Genomic DNA, 21941 nt, shown 5'->3' with positions numbered 1-21941 from the left:
CCATGAGGCCATTCTAGGCGGCCGACCCTCCTTGGAGAATTCTGATGGGTAAAAGCCCCTCTTTGTTATCTTGAATTGTTATTGTGATAAAATCCCCACAAACTAGCCAGTGGGTTTTTGGGCAATTCAATGACCCGACAGTTCCAAAATGCAACTTTCTTTAACATTCGTTGAAGCATTTGGCCAAACCTAACATTCGACCACCCAAATTTTGTGACTTCCACACCAACTGATGAATTGGGTTAGTGCCCCAACCTACAATGACTGATACAATGTTAGATGAAATTAGGGTTGCGATGTCTCCCTTTCCATTTGCATGCTTAGATAGAGAAACAATCGTGTGTGCCGAGACAACATTCAACATCGTTTCTGACAAAAAATAATAATTTTAGTTTCTTATAAACATAAAATATCCAAACATGGAATCAAATCTCTAATACTCCAAAGCATGGATTTTTTGTGGGGATCCATGAATCCTTGACATTCCATGACACAAATGTTTTAGAACTTAGCCAACTTGGACTTGGACTTGGTTGACTTGATGAATGTTATCAAAACCGGATTGGAACCGATGGAACCGGCTGGTCTGACCAGTTTGGGGGTCAAACTGATCTGGTTCAAGGTTTGGAACCGGAAATGGCCGGTTTGGTACTGAATCGACCTTTTTTCACTGAACCTACCGATTCTTTACAATTTGACTAAAAGTTTTCCATTGCAATTTTTTTAAAACTAAACAAAATTTTTTGAGGGGGGGCAACCTAATATTCTAGCGTATGGCCCAAGTATTGCTATGCAATTCATGGTAATGTTAAATTGTTAAAGCAAAAGGATGAAAATGAAAGATACTTTTACCTAAATTTTAACATTACCATGAAATGAGTCAAGATGTTTGAGAGTGGTTCTGACCTCATTGGATTTCATATGGAGAAAGTATAATTTTAGGTCTCACTCAAAATCCAACAGACTTAACATTTTTTCAGGATTCCAGGATAGGGGGGATTGCAACATTTCCATTGGATTTTGTCATGTACGAGGGTATGCAATTAGTATTTAATCAAGAGTGCCAAGCCCTCTATGTACCTTGATGTCAGTGGCATTGGTTGTTGAACTCCTCTATCATGAACCTACTAAAAATGTACCCATCCCTCATCCCACGGAGTTTAGAATAGACGCTGATAGGGTGCTTTGTTATGACACTCCGCAACAAAAAGGTCACTGGTTCAAAACTGTTGGAAAATCAAAGTAGTTATATTAGGGTTTGATTCTCCTTTCTTGATAATTACTTGTGAATGTGTTGGCTTCTTTTACTTCTTTATTATCTTATTTTTCATCAACCAATCACCATATTATGTGCGTATGAAGATCATAAAACAAGAGACACAAGATATAGGCACCATGCCAGGGCAAAATCCCATTCGAGGGGAAAACCTAGTCAAGATAATTCTTCCTTTCAATAATATTCTTTGAGACTCTTCACCCTAGACCAAGACCAGGCCTTCCCTCCACACCAAGTTAGCGTTCTAGATATTCGACCCCTTCTAGCAACCTCGACTAGGCAACAACTTTTGCCAACAACGAAACATAGGAGACTTCGATCTCCCAATCTAGACCACGAAACAGAGAGAGAGAGAGGCACCAAAATTTCGATTTTTCCTTTCTCCTTAGACTTCCCCAAACTCGCATTCACTTGGGCTTCCTGGCAACAGAATTTGCACCTTTTCGCAGCTACAAGAGAACTTCGCACTTTTTCCAACTATAAGAGATATCGAACTTGTGTGAGAGAATGATGCTCCAAATGAATTCGATGAGCTTGTATTTATAAGCTCCATGTGAGGTCGAATAGGGTCCTTAGGCTAACTTGATCTTCTTCTAGGCTGACATGGTGTGGAGGATAGATAAATCATATTTGACTCAATTCTTAACCTTCTTGCATGGTTCAAAAGCCCAAGAAGGGACTCTTTAAAAGTAAAATAACTCTATTGACTCAAAATAAATCCTAGAAGTCCTCAATGGGGACTTTGACCTAAAACAAGGTGACCCAAGCATGAAACCCATGCTTTAATAAGTCACAATAATAGCAAAAAAATTCTTCTTTTTATTCTTTTGACGAGTATATTACATGATAACTCAAGTACATTAATGAAGATAGAACATAGTTACATTTTCCAACACTTCCTCTTAACTAGGGAGGTATTCATAATGTACAAATACAATGGAAGATTTCAAACTATATGGACCATGAAGAACTTTTAGGCACCACATTGCCATGGACTAGATTCCTGACCAGGGCAATCTATGCAAGTGGTCTCTCAACAATTTAGGCATCGCAATGCCATGGACTAGATTCCTGAGCAAGGCAAACTATCCAAGTGGTCTCTCAACAATTTAGGCACCGCAATGCCATGGACTAGATTACTGACCAGGGCAATCTATCCAAGTGGTCTCTCAACAATTTAGGCACCACAATGCCATGGACTAGATTCCTGACCAAGGCAATCTATCCAAGTGGTCTCTCAACAATTTAGGCACCGCAATGCCATGGACTAGATTCTTTACCAGAGAAATCTATCCAAGTGGTCTCTCAACAATTTAGGCACTGCAATGCCATGGACTAGATTCCTGACTAGGACAATTTATCCAAGTGGGAATAATATGGACTCAATCAAGCTTTTAGCTCTTCTAGGTACCGTCAGGCTTACTTGCTAGTTATCAACCCAAAAATCTGGGTGTGTATCCAAAACAAAGCTCAATAACCAACACCACCTTTACAACTTCTAGACATCAACACAAAGTGCTGGCCATATGTCTTCCCAGGCAATGCTTCACTCACAAAGCCTCGACACCCCTTGATCTAGTAGATCAAGAACCACAAATCTCTCCTGATCAAATTGATTGGTAACCAACATGCTATTAAAACCTTCGAGAGATTCATCTGTACAAACACAACCCCAATCAATAATATACTTTCACATGTACATAATCACGTACAAACCTATGGGGTTGTTTTTAGATGTCGCTCCTCAACTCGGTAGGACTATCGACCGGATCTTAGACAAAAGATTCCTCAATTATATACTTTTCTTTCCTACTACTCATGCAACAACATATTCTCCGAAATTCATTGATCACAACCAAGCTATGCCCTCCCTCTCAACCAGGAAGCATCTCTTCATCCAGACTTCCTCTTAATCTTAGGGAGATTTCTTCTATTCATGCTTTTCCAGGGAGATCAACTTCTTCTCTTTGTCATCGGAGAATATTTCGTGGCTTCCAACCATTTCATCAGAGTTATTATCATCCTCATCATGCTAGTCACATTGAACATCTTCACCAAGTTGAAGATTGTGTACCCACACAATTTAGATAGCAAGTACAACCGAATCCATAGAAGCATGGAGTTAGCCATATCAAAATCACGAAAGCATTTCGACTTTATACATATCAGATACCCAGACTTAATTACAAACAAGAGACATATATTGCTCAACATCTTGCTAGGGTCTTTGTCACAACAACTTTTATTCTATCTAGGGTTTCAATGTTCCTTCCAAAGGTATGACATATCTTACTTCAACATATAGTAGACCCTATGATGCAGTAGGCTAGGGGCTTGCAAATTAATAATTATCACACAACTGCAAACTGAAATACAAACCATACATATGCATACATAAAACTGAAATCCACACAATGGGTATGCACATAGAATCTTAGAAATAACTCATTAAAGAAATAAAATATTTATAGGAGAACTCTTGGTCTACTCATTGGCCTCTCATTCTTCTCTCACTCACTTACTTGCATGCCTCACGGGATCACCTAGATTTATACAAGTGGATCTGAACCCAAAGTAGGTTCTAGATCCTAAACAAACTCCCAAAATCTCTTCACCTAACCCCTTATCTCTAGATAAGATCTAATTAACCCACAATTCTCTCAATTCCTCCAAATACTCTCGAATCTTCTCCTATTTACAATAATTCTCATTCTCTCCTAAAACTATAGGAAAATACAATAAATAATTAAATCCTATCTTAAGAAACTAACTCCCTTAGTAAACATTTGACCCTAGGTTAGATGCTCCTGCATCAGACTCCCTAGGTAAAATAAATTCATGGTCTCCCGACCATATGTCTTCATAAGTTGATAAAACTCCTCCTGGATCCCAAACTTTAGTCTGTTGTTGATCATCCATTCTTTGTTGTTCTGCTTCAATTGCTGTTACTTTTAATTCCCTAGGTTTCCAAATTTTATGTTGTAGTTCTCCTCCTTCTTTGCTGATGTATGCTTGTGTTTTCAAATGTATCTCGTTGTTGTATTTCTGCCTCTTCTTGCAATATCTTGGTTTATGCACTTTTTCATTAGTTCCCTTAATTCTTCAATTTCAATATCCAATCTAGTTTTCGATTGAAGTTTATTGTTACTAACTTGGAATATCAATTCATCATCTTTAACATTAAATTGCAAATTATATTTTATTTCAGGTTCCACATTTTTGCTGCTTTAATATTTCTCTTCCTTATCTGCAACTTGATTTGACTCAGGTTCCATCAACATCTTTTCTAGCAATTGTAGTTCTTCTTCACATTTCATAAGCATTTTACGATCTCTTTCAGAAATCATTTCACAAGACTGGTCTTCATCTTTGCATGGAATTTAGTGTCTCGTCCATCATCTGTAACACATCCTACTTCCACACACCAATTGTCAGATTTAAAAACATAAGGCTTTATAGTTCCGACAGATGATTCTGTCCTTGTCTTTATGTTGAGCTTCTAAACAATTTGTGGTGCCATCTGTGGGATTCAAAACCACATTCATATCAACAGATTCCATTTCAACATCATCATTGTCCTCACCAAGCATCGATGCTTGTTCTGGTTCACAAATGCAAATTTTCATCTCTGTTATCTTGAGTTTTTTTGCTTCCCTTAACAAAAATTTCAACTTGTGCTTCTGTCTTCTAGAAATCAATTGCTTGACTGGCCATTTAACTGTCTTCTTCATTACCCATCCATGTTTTTGATTCTGTAGCAGCTCCATCAACATATTCAGCCATGCCTTCAATTCAACGATCTCTTTCTTGAACTCTTCATCACCAACGACAACTGCTATGGCATCTTCGTGGCCTTTCTTTGAATTTTGCAAATGACTATTCATAGTCATCTTCATCTCCTTTATCATGTTCACCATCACATGCACTCTTCATTTAATTAAAGAGAGATTTCAACCCATATGCAAATTAAAATACCTTGAAAATTTGTTGATGGTATATATATACTATTCATGATTTCTTATAAACCATGTGCATATACCATTTCATACATTACCATCATTACAATCCGTGAATAAATAAATCTATGCATTCTCAAACCCACACATGGTTTTATGAAACCATATATCACCCACTCAAAACCGTGTTCAATAACTCACCATTTATTTATTCAAACCATTTGATTTTCTCATTCCTTAACCACTTATCCTCTATCTTCACAAAAACCACCATGCTTTATAACTTTTTGACACAACACCAATTTACCTTTACCATTTACTTTCACCACTCATTCCTTCTTAAATATAAGTTTCACCTGAGTTATTTTTAGGAGTGGAAAGAAATAATATGACAAATTACATTATAAAGTTACATCTTTGAAAACTCAAGGACAAATTCCTTCACACAGTCTCCTTGAAGCTGGGCGCATTCTCCAATGATTGCTGGCAGTAAAAAATTATGATTGCATTCAGATAAAAAATTTATTCATCCATTCAGAACGTTTTATGATTTCGAAAATAAACATTCCCTTCTACAAAATTACCTTCGACAGTCATGCAAGTCACATGCTGTGAACAACTCACCCATTAGCACCATGTAATCCATGTACACAACCATAATTGAGTTTAAAAGTCCCTCTTGGTCAAAATGAGCTTGACACCATGCTGGTGCATCAACGAGACACCAAATGTAATTTAAAAAGCATAGAAAGTCCTTAGACAAATTCATGCATCAATGCCAATGTTACATTATAAATCTTTAAGCCCACTTATGATAATTTTAAATTATCAAATTTTATATGAGTTTGGTGCTTGGATTTATTACTCAACGTTCTTTGCGCATTTAACCAACTCCTTAACAAAAAAACAAGCCATTCAACCTTGAAATCAACACCACCAAATATGGAGAAATCACAAAGTAAATTCTAGTTTCTAAGTAAATATAATTTGCACTTCCGTTCAAGAGACCCAATAGATTGCAAAAAAAGTTGGCATCTTTTGCACGACATCTGCACAAATTGATGGCCATATTTCATGCAAAGCTTTGATCAGGTACCTTCTCTCAACATAACATTCCAATAGAAAATTACATCTTCTACAAGATATCATGCAACATTGGCAATAATTCTCCCATGATTCAACCGTACCTCATTCTCCTCCACAATTCTCCTTCAACAATGCTAATCATCAATGTCCACGTAGAACACAATGAAGCATGCAACTGATAGTGATCCATGTAGCAACACTTCCAACGTAGTGGTCCTTTCTCTTGTAAATTGTAAATTGTCCTTTCAACAACTCCTCTCTACCGAACTGCAACTTCAGCTTCACAACAACGCAACATACTATCTCCTAATGCAACACACAAGTTCCTTATTCATCGGCCTCACGTGATCCCATCGGTTTGTTTTGCGCTTTATTGTACAGTAGCAATGATCGACGTACACCAACCTTCTTAATCATACTACAACATTTTTCCAAGACAACTCCTCATGGCGTCTTAATCCAACCTTGGTCTCAACTTGCTTTTCTTCACGCAGGAATCTTCTTGCTCTCTCAACTCTAGACGTAGGAGAACTCTATATGCAGGATTCTCCTGCTCTGATACCAAAAATGATGCAATAGGCTAGGGGCTTGCAAATTAATTATCACACAACTGCAAAGTGAAATACAAACCATACATAAAACTGAAATCCACACAATGGGTATGCACATAAAATCTCAAAGATAATTAATTAATAAAATAAAATATTTACAAGAGAACTCTTGGCCTACTTATTGGCCTTTCATTCCTCTCTCACTCACTTGCATGCCTCACGGGCTCACCTAGATTTATACAAGTGGATCTAAACCCAAAGTAGGTTTTAGATCTTAATCAAACTCCCAAAATATCTTTCATCATCCATAAAATTTCTCACCTAATCCCTTATCTCTAGATAAGATCTAACTAACCCACAATTCTCTCAATTCTTCCAAAATACTCTCGAATCTTCTACTATTTACAATAATTCTCATTCTCTCTTAAAACTATAGGAACCCTAGGTTAGATGCTCCTGCATAACCCTAGAAACAATTCAAATAAATATAGATCTACAAAGCATCTAACAACTTTTCAAACTTCATATGTTAGACTTCTCACAAGGGTTTCATACAAATCCTAGATTCATACACAAGAGTCAATCACAACCAATCATAGCTTAGTCATTAACATGACCAACTTCCACTAGGGTTAGTTGCAAACCTTAGATTTCCAATCAAACATCAATCCCAATCAAAACTCAGATTTCAACAATCTTACACAAATCTCAAACTATCATATTGTCGTCATACATCAGAGATTTTTCATCAACTAAGGTTCAACTTCAAAACCCTGGAATTCCATTCTCACAATCTCAACAATCATTAAATAAATAGATCTCAAAAGACAATTTAACTACTACTAAGTTTAGCTGCAAAACCCTAGATTTCCAAATATCATCATCCTAGAATCTCAGACAAGGACCTCAATTAAATCCTGATACTTGTGACCATCAATAACCAGGTCAACACACATATCTAGGAATTCATAATCATACATAACTATATCATATGTTTGACAACATTAATACATCTGACCTAGACCAAGCTATGGATTTGACCAAAAGGACATTTCATATCATGTGTTAGTCAAACCCAACTTCACAAAAATATGAAATAAGAGTTAGACATACAAACTTGATTAGACTAGGGTTTGATCAGACAAACACACCCATACCAAGGAAATCATTTCTAAGACATTGAAAGGGTCTTGCTCACACATTCCACCAAACCCTAATGAGTTAGGGTTTCAATGTAGAAACATAGCAAACCTAATATTACCAGAACTTCAAAGGTTTTGGATTTTAGACCTTATCATTCAATCCTAACAAGTTAGGTTTTCCCGATCATACCAAAATCCCAAACATTACATCATCAATAAGACCTCAAATAACATTTCACAATACCCCTAAGCAGTTTAGGGTTTCAGACATTCACATTAGCATACCCTTCGGTTAGGGTTTTCTAGAACCTTTCTAGGGTTATACAAAATCAATTAAGAATATGGGTGGGGTGGGTAGATTTATCAAGTGATGAATCACCCAAAACAAGAATCATTATGATTCAATATAGCTAGACATAACAATGTTCGTAATAGACTGTCAAATTTTGAGTGAACTCTAAAATTCTAGTTTCTCCATATGAAATCCAATGAGGTCGAAACCACTCTCAAACATCTTGAGTCATTTCATGGTAATGTTAAAAATCTAAGTAAAATTGACATGTCACTTTAAGAATTTAACATAACCATTTGGCATTGTTGATACGGTTTATATTTGTGAGGCAAATGAGACGGGAGGCATTCTTTCCTTAGATAGGTTGTTTTTGGAGGGAAACAACCCCAAATTTCCCTCAAAAAAGCATCAAAACTCCCAAAACTGCATTTTGTGGGGTCTGTAGTTGGCCTGGCAATAAACCGACTGGTTTATGAAGGAACCGACCGATTTTTGTGGTATTTTGGCGAAATAGGCCCATAAACTCGGTTTTTTGTCTGGTTTGACCCGGTCGTCCAATGAACCAGCCGGTTTGACTGGTTTTTGGTTCAAGCTGACCAATTTTTAAAACTATGCCAAGGAGTGCTGAAGACAGGAAGAGTATCTCCGACAATGTTTTAAAAAACGGTCGGCTCGGAACTGGCTTGGCCGAGTTGGTCCGAGCCAGGCCTGAGATTTGCAACTCGGCCAACGAACCGGTTTGGCTGGCCGAGTTAATACCGCGCTGGCCGAGTCCGTAATAACTCGGCCGACTCGGTATTAACCCGGCCAGCTCAGCCGAGTCCAAGTCAAAAAATGGCACCTAGAGTGAAAGATGTTGCTTGGGCATATGTTGAAATGGTTGAAAGTCAAATGCATTGCAAATTTTGCCACAGGAAAATTAAGAAGGTCTTGGGGGCATTAATAGGTTGAAACAACACTTGGCGGGGATTAGAGGCCAAATCACTCCATGTACCTCACCAGAAATTGGGGAGATTAGGAAGGAATTGTTAGCCAGCTTTGAGAAGTTTAAAGAAGATAAGGCTAGGCAAAAAGAGTTAGAGGCTGAAATTGGGAGGAAGAGGAATATACAAAAAATGATGGCTACCAACCCCCATTTTGATTTTGAGGGTTCTTCCTCTATCCCTTATACTGATGCATCCAACCCCTTCTGATATGTTCCTCCCTCTTTTGAGTCTATTCAAGAAAAGGGAAAGGGTAGAATGAAAAAGGGTGATGAGGAGGAGCCATGGGGCCCCTAGTCTGACTCTTATGATGATCCAGAGATTGATCCACATGATCTTGGCTCCTTTGGTAGTAGCTACTAGCCAGTAGTATTGGTCACAATTTACTTTTGTTGTAGAGGCCATTTCTAGCCTCCTTGGTAATGCGTTTTTGTTCTGATCATGTATGTATTAGACAGTGCACTGGTTGCCATTTTGATATAATGGATATATTCATGAGCCTACTTTGATCATATGTTGTCTTCCATCTTTATTCTAATGCTGTGTGTTTGGAAACATGAATGAAAATCTTTAAAATTATGTTTTTTTATAAAAATATAAATATTTAATGTATTTTTTACAACGACCGAGTCATTGAAATTGAGCTGGCCGAGTCGATACCGAGTCGGAGTCGACCCTCGGCCGAGTCGGTGTCGGAGTCGAAGTTTTAAAACATTGATCTCCGGAGGTTGCTTTAGTTTGGGCTTTGCTATGATTTTGTGGATGAACAATAAGAAAACATCTGTTGCACTCAGTACTGCCGAGGAAAAATATATTGCAGCTAGCCTGGTGAGTTGTGAAGCAGTATGGCTTCAGAAGATACTCATAGGATTGTTTAATCATGTGCTCGAGCCAACCATGATTTATTGTAATAATCAAAGTTGTGTGAAGTTGACAGAGAATCTAGTGTTCCATGATAGGTCGAAGCACATTGATATTAAGTACCACTTCATCCATGACATGGCGCAGAAGGGAGTAATGAAGCTCCAGTATATCTCCATTGGTGAGCAAATTGCAGATATTTTGACGAAGTCTCTGTCCCTTGCGAAGTTTGTATACTTCAGAGAAAAACTTGGACTTGTGGAGAATGTCTCTCTCATTGAGAGGGAGTGTTGATGAGATAGCATCGTGGATTGACATTCTCCTTGTGTCAAGTACTGTGACCAACGTTACGAATATTATCCACGTGTCAAGTACTTTGACCAAAATTAAGGGGAATGGTCTGATAGTGGATTGACATTATTCCTGTGTCATGTATGACTAGAATTAGGAAGAATGGTCCTAGAGACCTAGAATTACTCAATGTTTTAAAACTTTGATTCTGGTTCGAAAACGGTCGTGGGTCGGCTCCGACTCCGAGTCAGTATTGACTCGGCCGATTTGATTTCAATGACTCTGTTGTTGTAAAAAATACATTAAATATATTTTTTTCATTTATAAAAAATATAATTTTAAAGATTTTCATTCATGTTTCCAAACACAAAGCATTAGAATATAGAGAGAAGACAACATATGATCAAAGTAGGCTCATGAATATATCCATTATATCAAATGGCACCCAACGCACTATCCAATACAAAGTTCATACTTAGCCACCAATGATATGATTCTTTCTCGCCTCAGCCCAAGGACAATCACTAGACTACAACAACAATAATACCAATTCTCTGCAACCAATCATAGCTTCCCAAATGATAAGCCAATGAACTGATCAACAACTGTCTTCAAATTTGTGCCTTTGCTACATGACGACTTGTCTCATGCTTCTACCTAGACTGCTGGAGATGATTTCAAGAAATCTACCCCTAATGAAGTCTCAAAACCCTTGATTTAATTCTGGTCAAGCTCCAGAACAATCAGAGGTAAATATGTATCTATTAGTCCATTGCCAGAACGTTTGCCTTTTTAAAAACATTGTATGGCTCAATGCATTGTTTCAGTTTTCTAATTCATGCCGCTAGGATAACCATAATTCGGCCTTGTATTTTTCAAAACTCTTTCACAGTGATAGATTACTTTAGGGCTATAAATATGCAATAAACAACAACCCATCCGTTGATATGTAGGAGGCGGAACAACATTTGACAAATGTACTTCGGGATCTTTTTCAAAGAGCCGAGCCGACTGAACTGCTACCGAGCTGGCTGAGTTATTATTGAGTTGGTCACTGGCTCAGACGACTCGGTAACAACCCGGCCAACCGTTCCGTTTCGGCCACTGAGCCGACCCGACCAGGCATTGGCTTGGTCTGGCTCGACCGAGTTGGAGTCAGCTCGACCGTTTTTTAAAACACTGGGATTACTCTGATAGAGTGTGGCCTTTCTAGCATCAAGATCATTAGCATCGGGCCCAACATTTCTCAGTTAGAGTGTGCCTTTGGTGATTCACCATGTGCCAGGTACCGACCAGAATGATGGTGAACCAAGACTAGTCTGTATACCATGTGTCACATAGACCAAAATTATGGTGACTAGTTGATGCTAATGATGTGCCATGTGTCAGGAGTACTAACAAAAATTATGGCCACTTGTTGATGCTGTTGATCTGCCATGTTTCGTAGATGCTTGGCCAGAATTATGGTAGTTTGTTGATGCTATTATCATACCATGTGTCAAATTTATTTGGCCAGAATTATGGTAGTTGATTGATGATGATTTGTTATAACCTTTTCTTAGAGAAATTCGTTCACAAGAAGAACATTTGGTTAGTCATTATGAATACCTCCGAGCTAAAAGGGAGTGTTGAATTTTGTAGCTATGGTTGGTCTTCATAATTTATATTTTTGGGCCTTGTAATGTATAAAGAATTTGTAAGACATGTTGTTCATGTGATTTTTATTATTTATCCCTTGAAATAATTATTGTAAGACCTGCTTTTCATGTCAGATTGGAAAAATAAAATTTTGAAATTTGAAATTTGAATTTTTGTTTCTAAAATAGTCAAGTGGGCCCTCCCTCAAGTCAAGTCGGCCCCAGTGAAGAGACACACCCATTCGTGAAGGCAAAACATATATATATATAGGCATTCAACCTCTTCCACAAGACCACCATTCGACCTCATCACAAGAAGACAGTTTCTGGGCATGCAAGCGAAGGTCAAGAGGAAGGAGAAGGATGGAGATCCCTCTCTAGCTCGCATCTCTCTCTCTCTCTCTCAGTTTTCACAGGTGCAATTTTTTCTGGGCTTTTTCTGGGCAGGCAAAAATTTTGGGCAGTTTCTGGGCATATGCTTAGTGTTGAGCATGGAAAATATGTTTGACAAAATTTCTTAGCAAACTGAGTTTTTATTTTCCTAAGCACATTAATTAATTAATGTTAAAGATCTTTAGATCATGAATTACGAGGATGATTTTGTTAATCACGAAGCTGACTCTGTGAATCACAAGGCAAAGGAAAAATTATAAAAATAATTGCTTTAGGAGATATTGGGATGCATTCCAAAGGTAGCACACACTTCAAGGAAGTTGGCATGCATGCCTAGGAGTAGCGAGTGAGGAAAATGAGATGAAAAAGACAGCACATAGATCAAGGTAGCCAGGCATGCAAACTGAGACAGGTCGCATGTGTGAGAAGTCTGCGCACAAAAATCTAGGAGCACACAACAGCACACAGATTGAGGCACTGTTGACACACAGATTGAGGCAGTAGTTTGGCACACATATCTAGGCTCTTTTGGTATGCAGATCGAGGCAGCAGATTGCTGCTTGGCATGCAGATCTAGACAGATCTCTTTGGCTTGATTTCCAAGGCGCTGGAACAGGTTTTGTAGCTGTAATAAATTTCTGATTTTCCTCTGCAAGCTGAAATAAAAACAAAACACGAATGCTGGTTTTCCCAAGTTGGGTTTCCAGGGTAAAAGGCTGTGTCAAAATTCAATGCAGTTGATTTTGTTTCTGGTGTGTAGATCTGTTAGAAGCTCAGCAGTATTTCCTGTCCATGAATTCAGATTTGAGTTTTCTGCAAAAATTAAATTTTGGGTATAAAAATTTATTTGCACATTAAATCGTTTTCCTAGGTTTAAGAAAATATGAGAATCTAACAATATTTACTTTAATACCCTTCCTTAATTGTCAATCTACTAACTATGCCAAGTTTATTTCCTACTTTGACATATTTTTCAAGAGTCAAAGACTTGGTGAAAGTGTTCACAGTTTGGTCCTCTATGGTACAGTACTGCAGTTCAATAGATCCACCTCCACAAGTTGTTTGATGAAGTGGCAATGTATCTCAACATGCTTGCTATGCTCATGAAAAATTGGATTCTTGGCTAGTTTGAGCACCCCTTGATTGTCATAGAGTAAGGGGTGTTGGCTCTGTGTGCTGCATCTTCATGTCTAAAAGCATTCTCCTAACCCAAACTGCCTCACACACTCTTTTCACTGCTTCTCAATACTCTGCTCCTATCGATGAAAGGGATGGTACATGTTGCTTCTTCTTGTTCCATGGGACTGCACTCATGCGAAGAATGAATACATATCCAGAAGTTGACTGTCTATAGTATATACTATCTATCATTCACACAATTTAACCAGTCTGAATCTGTATGCCAACATAGCCAAGGGTCATTGCTTTTGTTGTATAGGATGCCAAAGTCAAGTGTCCCTTTCACATATTATGATATTTCAACACCCCTTTGCTGCAGTCCAATGCTCTACCTTCAACACTGCCATGAATTTGGAAATGAAGCTCACAACATAACTCAATTCAGGTATAGTAGCTGTAAGATATATCAAGCTCCCCACTAGCTGCCTGTAGACTTAACTCATTAATTGCCTTTGAGGTGAACTTGGCTGAAAGCTGTAACCTTTTCTCCATAGGTGTAGATGAGGTTTTGCAATCTATCATTCTGAACTTGCCAAGCAAAATCTTGGCATATTTTTTTTGTGAGACAAAAACATTGCTACTTGTTTGTCTTACTTCTACGTCTAGACACTATTGTAGGAGGCCTAGATCAGTCATGTTAGAAGCATTACTCATATTAGACTTGATTTGTTTAATAATGCTTGCCTCACTACCTATAATAATGATGTAATCTATATAAATGACCAGCAGAATGACATCATTACCGATGCTTTTGATGTACAGATTAGAATCTGAAGGACTCGGTTTGAACCTTTGTTCTTCCAAGTATCTGTCAATCTTAATGTGCCATGCTCGAGTTGCTTGCTTTGGGACATATAGAGCCTTCTTCAGTCTACAAACAAGATGATCCTTCCTAGAAACTTGAATCCCTGTGGCTGATATGTGCAGACTTCTTCCTCCAAATCTCCATTGAGGAAGGAACTTTTCATGTCCATTTGACGGACCTTTTAGCCAGACTGTGTTGCCATGGCTAGAACTAATTGGATGGTGCTCATATTTTGTGTATGAGCAAAGATGCCCTCATGGTCAATGTTCTCCGGCTAAGAGAAATCTTTTGCAACTAATTGTGCCTTGTACTTGTCAAGTGTGCCATCTACCTTGTACATCACCTTGTTTAGCCATTTGCAGCCAATGGGCTTCTTCCGCAATGGAAGAGCTATGAGATCCCAAGTCTGATTTTTCATTAAAATTTCATTTTCAACTACAATGGCCTTCTCTCATTCACTTCTCCCTTTTCAAGTTTTCCCTCCTCGGACTCTTGTGGCTCATATACTTCCTGAACATTGGTTATAAGAGCAATTGTTCACTCTTACCTCTCAATCATTGTCCGTCGATCATTTCACTTACTCTAACATCTCCTATAGTGCTATGCCATCACAAAATGCAACAATACATAATATCCCTGTTGTTTTCTAAGCTTTTTTGCTCCCTCTGTCTATCTATAGTGTAATCAACTTAGTCTACCTTAGGGATTCCCCCTTTGACTAGAGCATATCTAGCTTGAAGAGAGAGTCAAGGCTACTTGTGAAAATTTGGATGCCCAAATTTCTACTGCAACAACTGATTATGTTTCCTCTAGCTGTTAATTACGGAACAAAATTATTTATTGTTTCCTACGGTTAACACCGAAACTAATACACTGCAACCTTCACCATTTAAATAAAATGCGGAAACAAGAAATTGAACAAGAAAGTACACAACACATCTACACAGTTATTTTTGGATAAATGTCCCCGGAAAACCCAGTGTGGGAAAACTGGTGCAACAACTAAGGGTTTTATTATAATGCAGTAGCAATTTCGGAGTACAATTCGTTGGATGCCCAACTGGCTATCCTATACAGAGAGAAGCTGGACAAAAGAAGTAGTGAGATGCTCTCACCCAGTCACTGGAAGAATCTGACTCTGATCTCGCTAGAATAGAGGCTCTGCGTCCCTTCTGCGTAGAACTGCGTCAACCCCATGCAGCCTCTACGTCCCTTTTGCGTCAGCTTCTGCGTAGAGCTACGTCAACCCCATGCAGCCTCTGCGTCACCTCTGCTAGGGGCTGCGCTGCTTCTCCTTCAGACCCTCTGCTAGCCAGAAACTTCGATCTCTAGCCTCCTGGTCTCACACCCCGGCTCTCGGCTTCTGAAACTTGATTTCCTCAGCAGGAATTCGATCTCCCTCTAGGATTTGCGCTACCAATGCGTCAGCACTGGGTGGGCCAGCGTCAACGTCTCTCTGGACGTCGTTCTGTCCTCTCTGCCTTGTACTCTCCGACCCAGGAAAACTCCTCACCATAAACTATCCTTGCCCCTCATTGCAAAATCTAACTTCGAATTTCTCACCAACAACTGCTCTGCTTTAGAAATTCTATCTTCTGAACTCTACTCGATGTGTTCTCTAAGTACCCATTGATGTCCTTCTTATAATCCTCCAGTTGAGAACCAACGGTCCAGATTAGATTCTAATCAATGGCTCAGATCATTTGGACTTGATCTTCGTCTTCTTCTAGAAGTTTCACCCACAATTTAGATTAATACCCATTAATTATTTTAATTTTCTAATTTTAGACTTAGGAACCCATTAAAAATAATTAATTATTTTAATAAAATTGTCTCCGAGTGGAATTTCACAAAACGATTTCTGGGTATTGGAGAATGCATGTGTCTAAGCCTCCTTGCACATTTTGAGACTTAGAGCACATTCGTTGCTACCAGAAATCAACACTCCCTCTTAGCGTGGAATGTGCTCTAGCAATGCACCTTGCTGAAGCATCACTCTGTTTTGTAACATCTCCATCTGCGCTGCTGATGTTTGACATCCTGTCCACTAACTACTACGCAAATGTTGCATCTGTACTGCTGCTGACCTTGCCATTGTCAACACTACATCCGTCTTGCAACTCCCTCTCAATTTTGCATCCGTACTGCTACTGGCACTGCCAATACTGCTTCTGCATTACAAGCTTCTCCAACTGCTGCTGCTACTGCATCAACAACGAAAAAGCATCCCAAATTACTCAACTGGTGTTCAATATGATGCATCTCGTTGCTAGAGTTTTGACTGGTGCCAATCTCTGCGCCAGTGTTACTTGGGAGCGGGAGCGGGAGCGAAAACGGGTGCGGGAGCGACATTTTCAGAAGCTCCTAGTTTGGGAGCGAATCTCGGAGCATTTTTTATATAATACTTATATTTTTTATATTTTGATACATATATGTCAACAAAAACATGTAGAATGATGAATTAGATATAAAAAACATAAAAAAAACATAGATTGAACCATATAACAACAATTATCTAGAAGTTATAATCTTCATCAACCACGTCCACAAGTTAGTAACATAGTAACATACAACATATTGAGTCTCATGATTCATCAATCTTAAAGTTTCAAGCTTTCAAAATTCATTATATAACATTTATCATCATTGATCACCAAAGTTGTACTTGTAAGCTAAGTGTAACCATTACAACAAATAATATCTAACATGAAATGAAATGTTATTAAATGAAATGAAATGAAACAACTTTCACCTTTCATGCAGCATCATATTCGTAATTCATTACTAATGAGTTATAATTGCCAACTTCAAACTTAAAATGTCATATATTGTTTAAAAAATATCATAATAAATATGAAAGAGTCAATAGTTATAAAAACTACTAGAAACTAGAAAAGACAAGTAAATCTATTATCTATTGCTTATGCTTGGGCCTCTTGCCACCACGAGAAATGTCTAATTTTTTAGTTTTGTTGGAAAATCAGGATCTTTGTCATTAATATCACCCTCCAAGCATTAATATCCAGAGGTATCTTTGTCATTACCTCTGTATTTGTATAGGGATCTTTGTCATTAATATCACCCTCTAAGCTTTAACATAAGATAGAAAAAGCATAGCATGTCAAGTCAATATTTTGTTTGAGTGATGCGTACATTTTTAGGAGGGTCATGATAGAGGAGTTAGACAACCAATGTCACTAACATCAAGGTACATAGAGGGATTGGTGCTCTTGATTAAATACGAGTTCCATACCCTAATACATGACAAAATTCAATGGAAACATTGCAATCCCCCAATCCTGACATCCCGAAAAACTGACAAGTCTGCTGGATTTTGAATGAAATCTAAAATTCTACTTTCTCCATATGAAATCCAATGAGGTCGGAACCACTATCAAACATCCTGAGTCATTTCATGGTAATGTTAAAAGTTTAAGTAAAAGGATGAAAATGAAGATTAAGGAGAATGTCACTTTTACTTTAAGAATTTAACATTACCATGAATCACATATCAATACTAGGGCCATAGGCTTGATCATTAAGCTACCCCACTCAAAATTTATATGTTTCTTTGAAAAAAATGCATTTTGGAACATTATTGCAAAAAAGATTTTGCAAAAAAGGCTAAACGCTCTCAAAAAGGCAAGGAGCGCTTTTTTTTTTAAGGAGCGTGCTCTCGAGGCGCTCTGGAGCCGCTCTTGCTCGGAGCGTGAATTGGGAGCGGGAGCGAGAGGGGGGGGGGAGGGAGGAGGTGCTCCTTCGCAACCTTGCTTTGCACTGACCCTCTGAAGCCTCTGCACTCTTGCTGACTCTGCTCTGCGTTGCTCAGTCTCCAATTCTAGCTCTGAGCTGCTCGGTCTCTGGCGCTCCTAGCCACTGCAACTGTCACTCCGACACTCTGCATCAATTGACTCGGTCCATCCCGCTGCTACTGATCTGGGCTCCTGTAGCAAGGTATTGATCCGAGAAGTGGACTCCTCAAGGATCTTTCCCAAAGGAATCTCGACTGTCATTGCGATCTCCTCCTCGACCTTCGCGGTTGCAACCTTCGGATCATGCTTCTCATCCTTGTGCTTCTTCCTGAGAGGACACTGTGTAGCGTAGTGATCGAATTCACCACACCTAAAGCATTTAATCTTCGAGACGTCCTTCTTCTGCCTTCGTTGCTCCTGTTGCCCCTTGGGTGCGAGGGCTGCATTCTCTTCCTCCTCCTTGGGCTTTGACCCACTGTTGCTGCTCCCGTTAAGTTTACACTTGACCAAGTCTCTCCTCAGCTCTTCCTGCTTAAGAGTTGTCCACATTCCATTCAAGTCTGGCAAAATTGCCCTGCCCAGGATGCTCTGGACAAAAACTTTCCACTCAGAAACTGAATTCAGGGCCAGTCTTACCATCTCAGAAGCTTGAGGTGTTGACCCCACAGCTGCTAGCTTGTCTCGGGTCTCTAGAAGCTTAGTAAGGAATAGATCAATGCGTTCCCGCTTCTGCTTCTACATAGATATCATCTTCTGCTCCAAGTATATCTTCCGCTACTAGGAAGATCTATGATATAGCGTCAACAAAGCATCCTACATCTCCTTGGCAGTGTTTCTGCCAGCGATGTGACAAACTACATGATCCTTCACTCCGTCAAGGATAATTCTCTTGGTCTTCACCATTTCTCCCCTGTACTTCTTGAGTGGATCTAGATCCATGGGCTCAACTACCACGCTGTCGAAGGAGATCTTGAGAAAATGCTCATCTAGAAAGCATGACATCCTTGCCTTCCAGATCACATAGTTGGATGCACCATCCAACTGATCCTGATCTTTCATCCCACTGGCTGCCCTCTTTGCCAATCAAAAAGTCGAATGACCTCCATTCTCTTGCTGCTGCTCAACAAATGAGAATTCAAATTCCCTGGCTAGGAATTCTCTGAGGAAGAAATTCCCTCAAGTGTCTCTTCTTTCTTCTGATGTCTTTCTGCCTAGCAACTGCGTGCAGAAAACTGTGTCACACCAAGAACCCCTCTTCGCTGAAGCTTTTGCTGCGTTGCTCCCTCTGACACTGGTAAACTTTGATCCAGAAATCTTACCTCTGTCGACTCACTCAGAGAGGGACCTTCCTCGAAAATTTTGCCCTCCTGGCTTGGACTGCGCAATCCCTCTAGGGATTTGATTTGCTTCCTAGGCAACACTTTGACTCCCCTCCTTCTCTTCAGTGCTGGGTTCTTCTGGCTCTGCTCTCTTGCTTCACCTGCAGCGCTGATACCATGTGAAAATTTGGATGCCTAAATTTCTACTGCAGCAACTGATTACGTTTCTTCTACTTGTTAACTATAGAACAAAATTATTTACTTTTTCCCACAGTATACACTGAAACTAATACATTGCAACCTTCACCATTTAAATAAAATGTAGAAACAAGAAACTGAACAAGAAAGAAGTGCACAACACATATACAAAGTTATTTTTGGACAAATTTCCCTGGAAAAACCCAGTGTGGGAAAACCTGTGCAGCAGCTGAGGGTTTTATTATTATGCAGTAGTAATGTCTAAGTACAATTCGTTGGATGCTCAATTGGCTATCCTATATAGAGAGAAATTGGGCAAAACAAGTAGTGAGATGCTCTCACCCTGTCATTGGAAGAATCCGACTCTGATCTCGCTAGAATAGAGGCTTTGCGTCGCTTCTGTGCAGAACTGCGTCAACCCCACACAGTGTTTGTGTCACCTCTGCTAGGGACTGCGCTCCTCCTTCAGACCATCTGCTAGCTAGAAACTTCGATTTGCAGCCTCCCGGTCTCAGACTTCGGCTCTCGGCTTCTAAAACTCGATTTCCTTGGCAGGAATTCAATCTCCCTCTAGGCTCTGCCCTGCCACTGCGTGGGCCAATGTCGACCTCTCTCTAGACGTCGTTTTGTGCTCTTTGCCTTGTACTCTCCAACCCAAGAAAACTCCTCACTAGATACTATTCTTGCCCCTCACTGCAAAATCTCACTTCAAATTTCTCACCGGTAGCTGCTCTGCTTCAGAAATTCGATCTTCTGTACTCTATTTGATGTGTTCTCCAAGTCCCCATCGATGTCCTTCTTGTAATCCTCTTGTTGAGAACCAACGACCCATATTTGATTCTAATGAATGGCTTAGATCATTTGGACTCGATCTTCAACTTCTTTTAGAAGTTTCACCCACAATTTAGATTAATACCCATTAATTATTCTAATTTCCTAAGTTTAGACTTAGGGACCCATTAAAAATAATTAGTTATTTTAATAAAACTGTCTCCAGGTGGAATTTCCCAAAACGATTTCTGGGTATTGGAGAATGCATGTGTCTAAGCCTCCCTGCAAACTTTGAGACTTAGAGCACATCCGATGCTACCAGAAATCAACACTACTGAGGTGACAATGGGTAGCATGTCTAAGTCACCCCTGGGGTCTCAGAACTTGTGCTTCAGGACTTTTACACGAAGTGAGAACCTAGGATGCAACACTTCCTACCCTTTTCTTTTGAGAGATGCTTCATATATCACTTCATAGAGAAACTAATTACATCATGGAATGGAGAGAGTTACATTGCACAAACAACAAGAGTACCTGGAAATTCCTGCCCTAAAAAGGCCAGAAAAACAAACATATGAGCCTACACCCCAATAGGACGGGATTCAACATTGCTACAGAAGCCACTAAGTTTAAATTTAACAAGCATAATCGATTCCGGCTGAAAGATTCTCAATTCTAGGCTAAGGGGAGGTGATTATTCATTAATAGTAGTTTTACACTGGTATTTCCACAGAAGGCTGTTTCTAGTCAAGTGAACTGTGTGACATAAAGCTTTGCAACTGCCCCTAACCATCCAAGTGTCCCCCAGGAGAGTACCTTTCCATGAGAGCAGGGCAGTAAAGAGGAAGTTGAATTCGGCCTGAAACCATGCCCAAAAAGTCCTGCCAGACTTGTATTTCCAAATAACACGCTCAACCATTTTATCATTACCACAATGGGTGCAAGCAGCATTCATAACACTGAGTTTATGAATCCTGGTCTTAGCAGCAACCCCTTGATCAAGCATAAGCGACCCCCATACTTTCTCTTTGAGGGAAGATTGCAGTTTCCAAATGGATTGTCACTTCCTTCACTGACATGCTTCAGGATCCTGCAACCCCCGCCTTTTGTTCAGATGGGAGACAATGTTGGATGTGTGTCATACCAGATCATAAATGCTATTTCTACTTTAAACCAGGGGAAATCCATGCTTACTTTACAATTTCAGGAACTACCGCAGGTCTTCCATGTCATTATGGCCTTTGCTAGATGCGATTTCTGCCTTCCTGGCTGCTCCCCATGGTCTGCAATACAAAAAGCACTTTTTGACATGCATGTCTTGCACATTCATTTGAAACACCTCTGTGGTTGCCAAAGCTTGATATTTCTTGCCTCTTTAATTATACATCAACAATGATAGAGTCTTTAAAATAGTTGCTTTAACATTAATATGTTGCAAATATTATTTCA

The 21941-nt window shown here is 39.3% G+C and overlaps 1 protein-coding gene across 3 annotated transcripts in view; it reads left to right on the top strand.

Annotated features, from left to right (window-relative positions):
• Positions 1-21941, top strand: part of VPS54 — a 309776-nt gene that overhangs the window by 58007 nt on the left and 229828 nt on the right. The gene's annotated exons all lie outside the window — the stretch shown is intronic.

The sequence above is a fragment of the Pinus tabuliformis genome, chromosome 9 (genome assembly GCF_031772625.1).
Source record: "Pinus tabuliformis cultivar Carrire ecotype Pingquan chromosome 9, CPIR1, whole genome shotgun sequence".
Taxonomy (NCBI): Eukaryota; Viridiplantae; Streptophyta; class Pinopsida; order Pinales; family Pinaceae; genus Pinus; species Pinus tabuliformis.
Note: the sequence above shows the minus strand (reverse complement) of the source record. Positions and strands in the feature narration are given on the sequence as shown.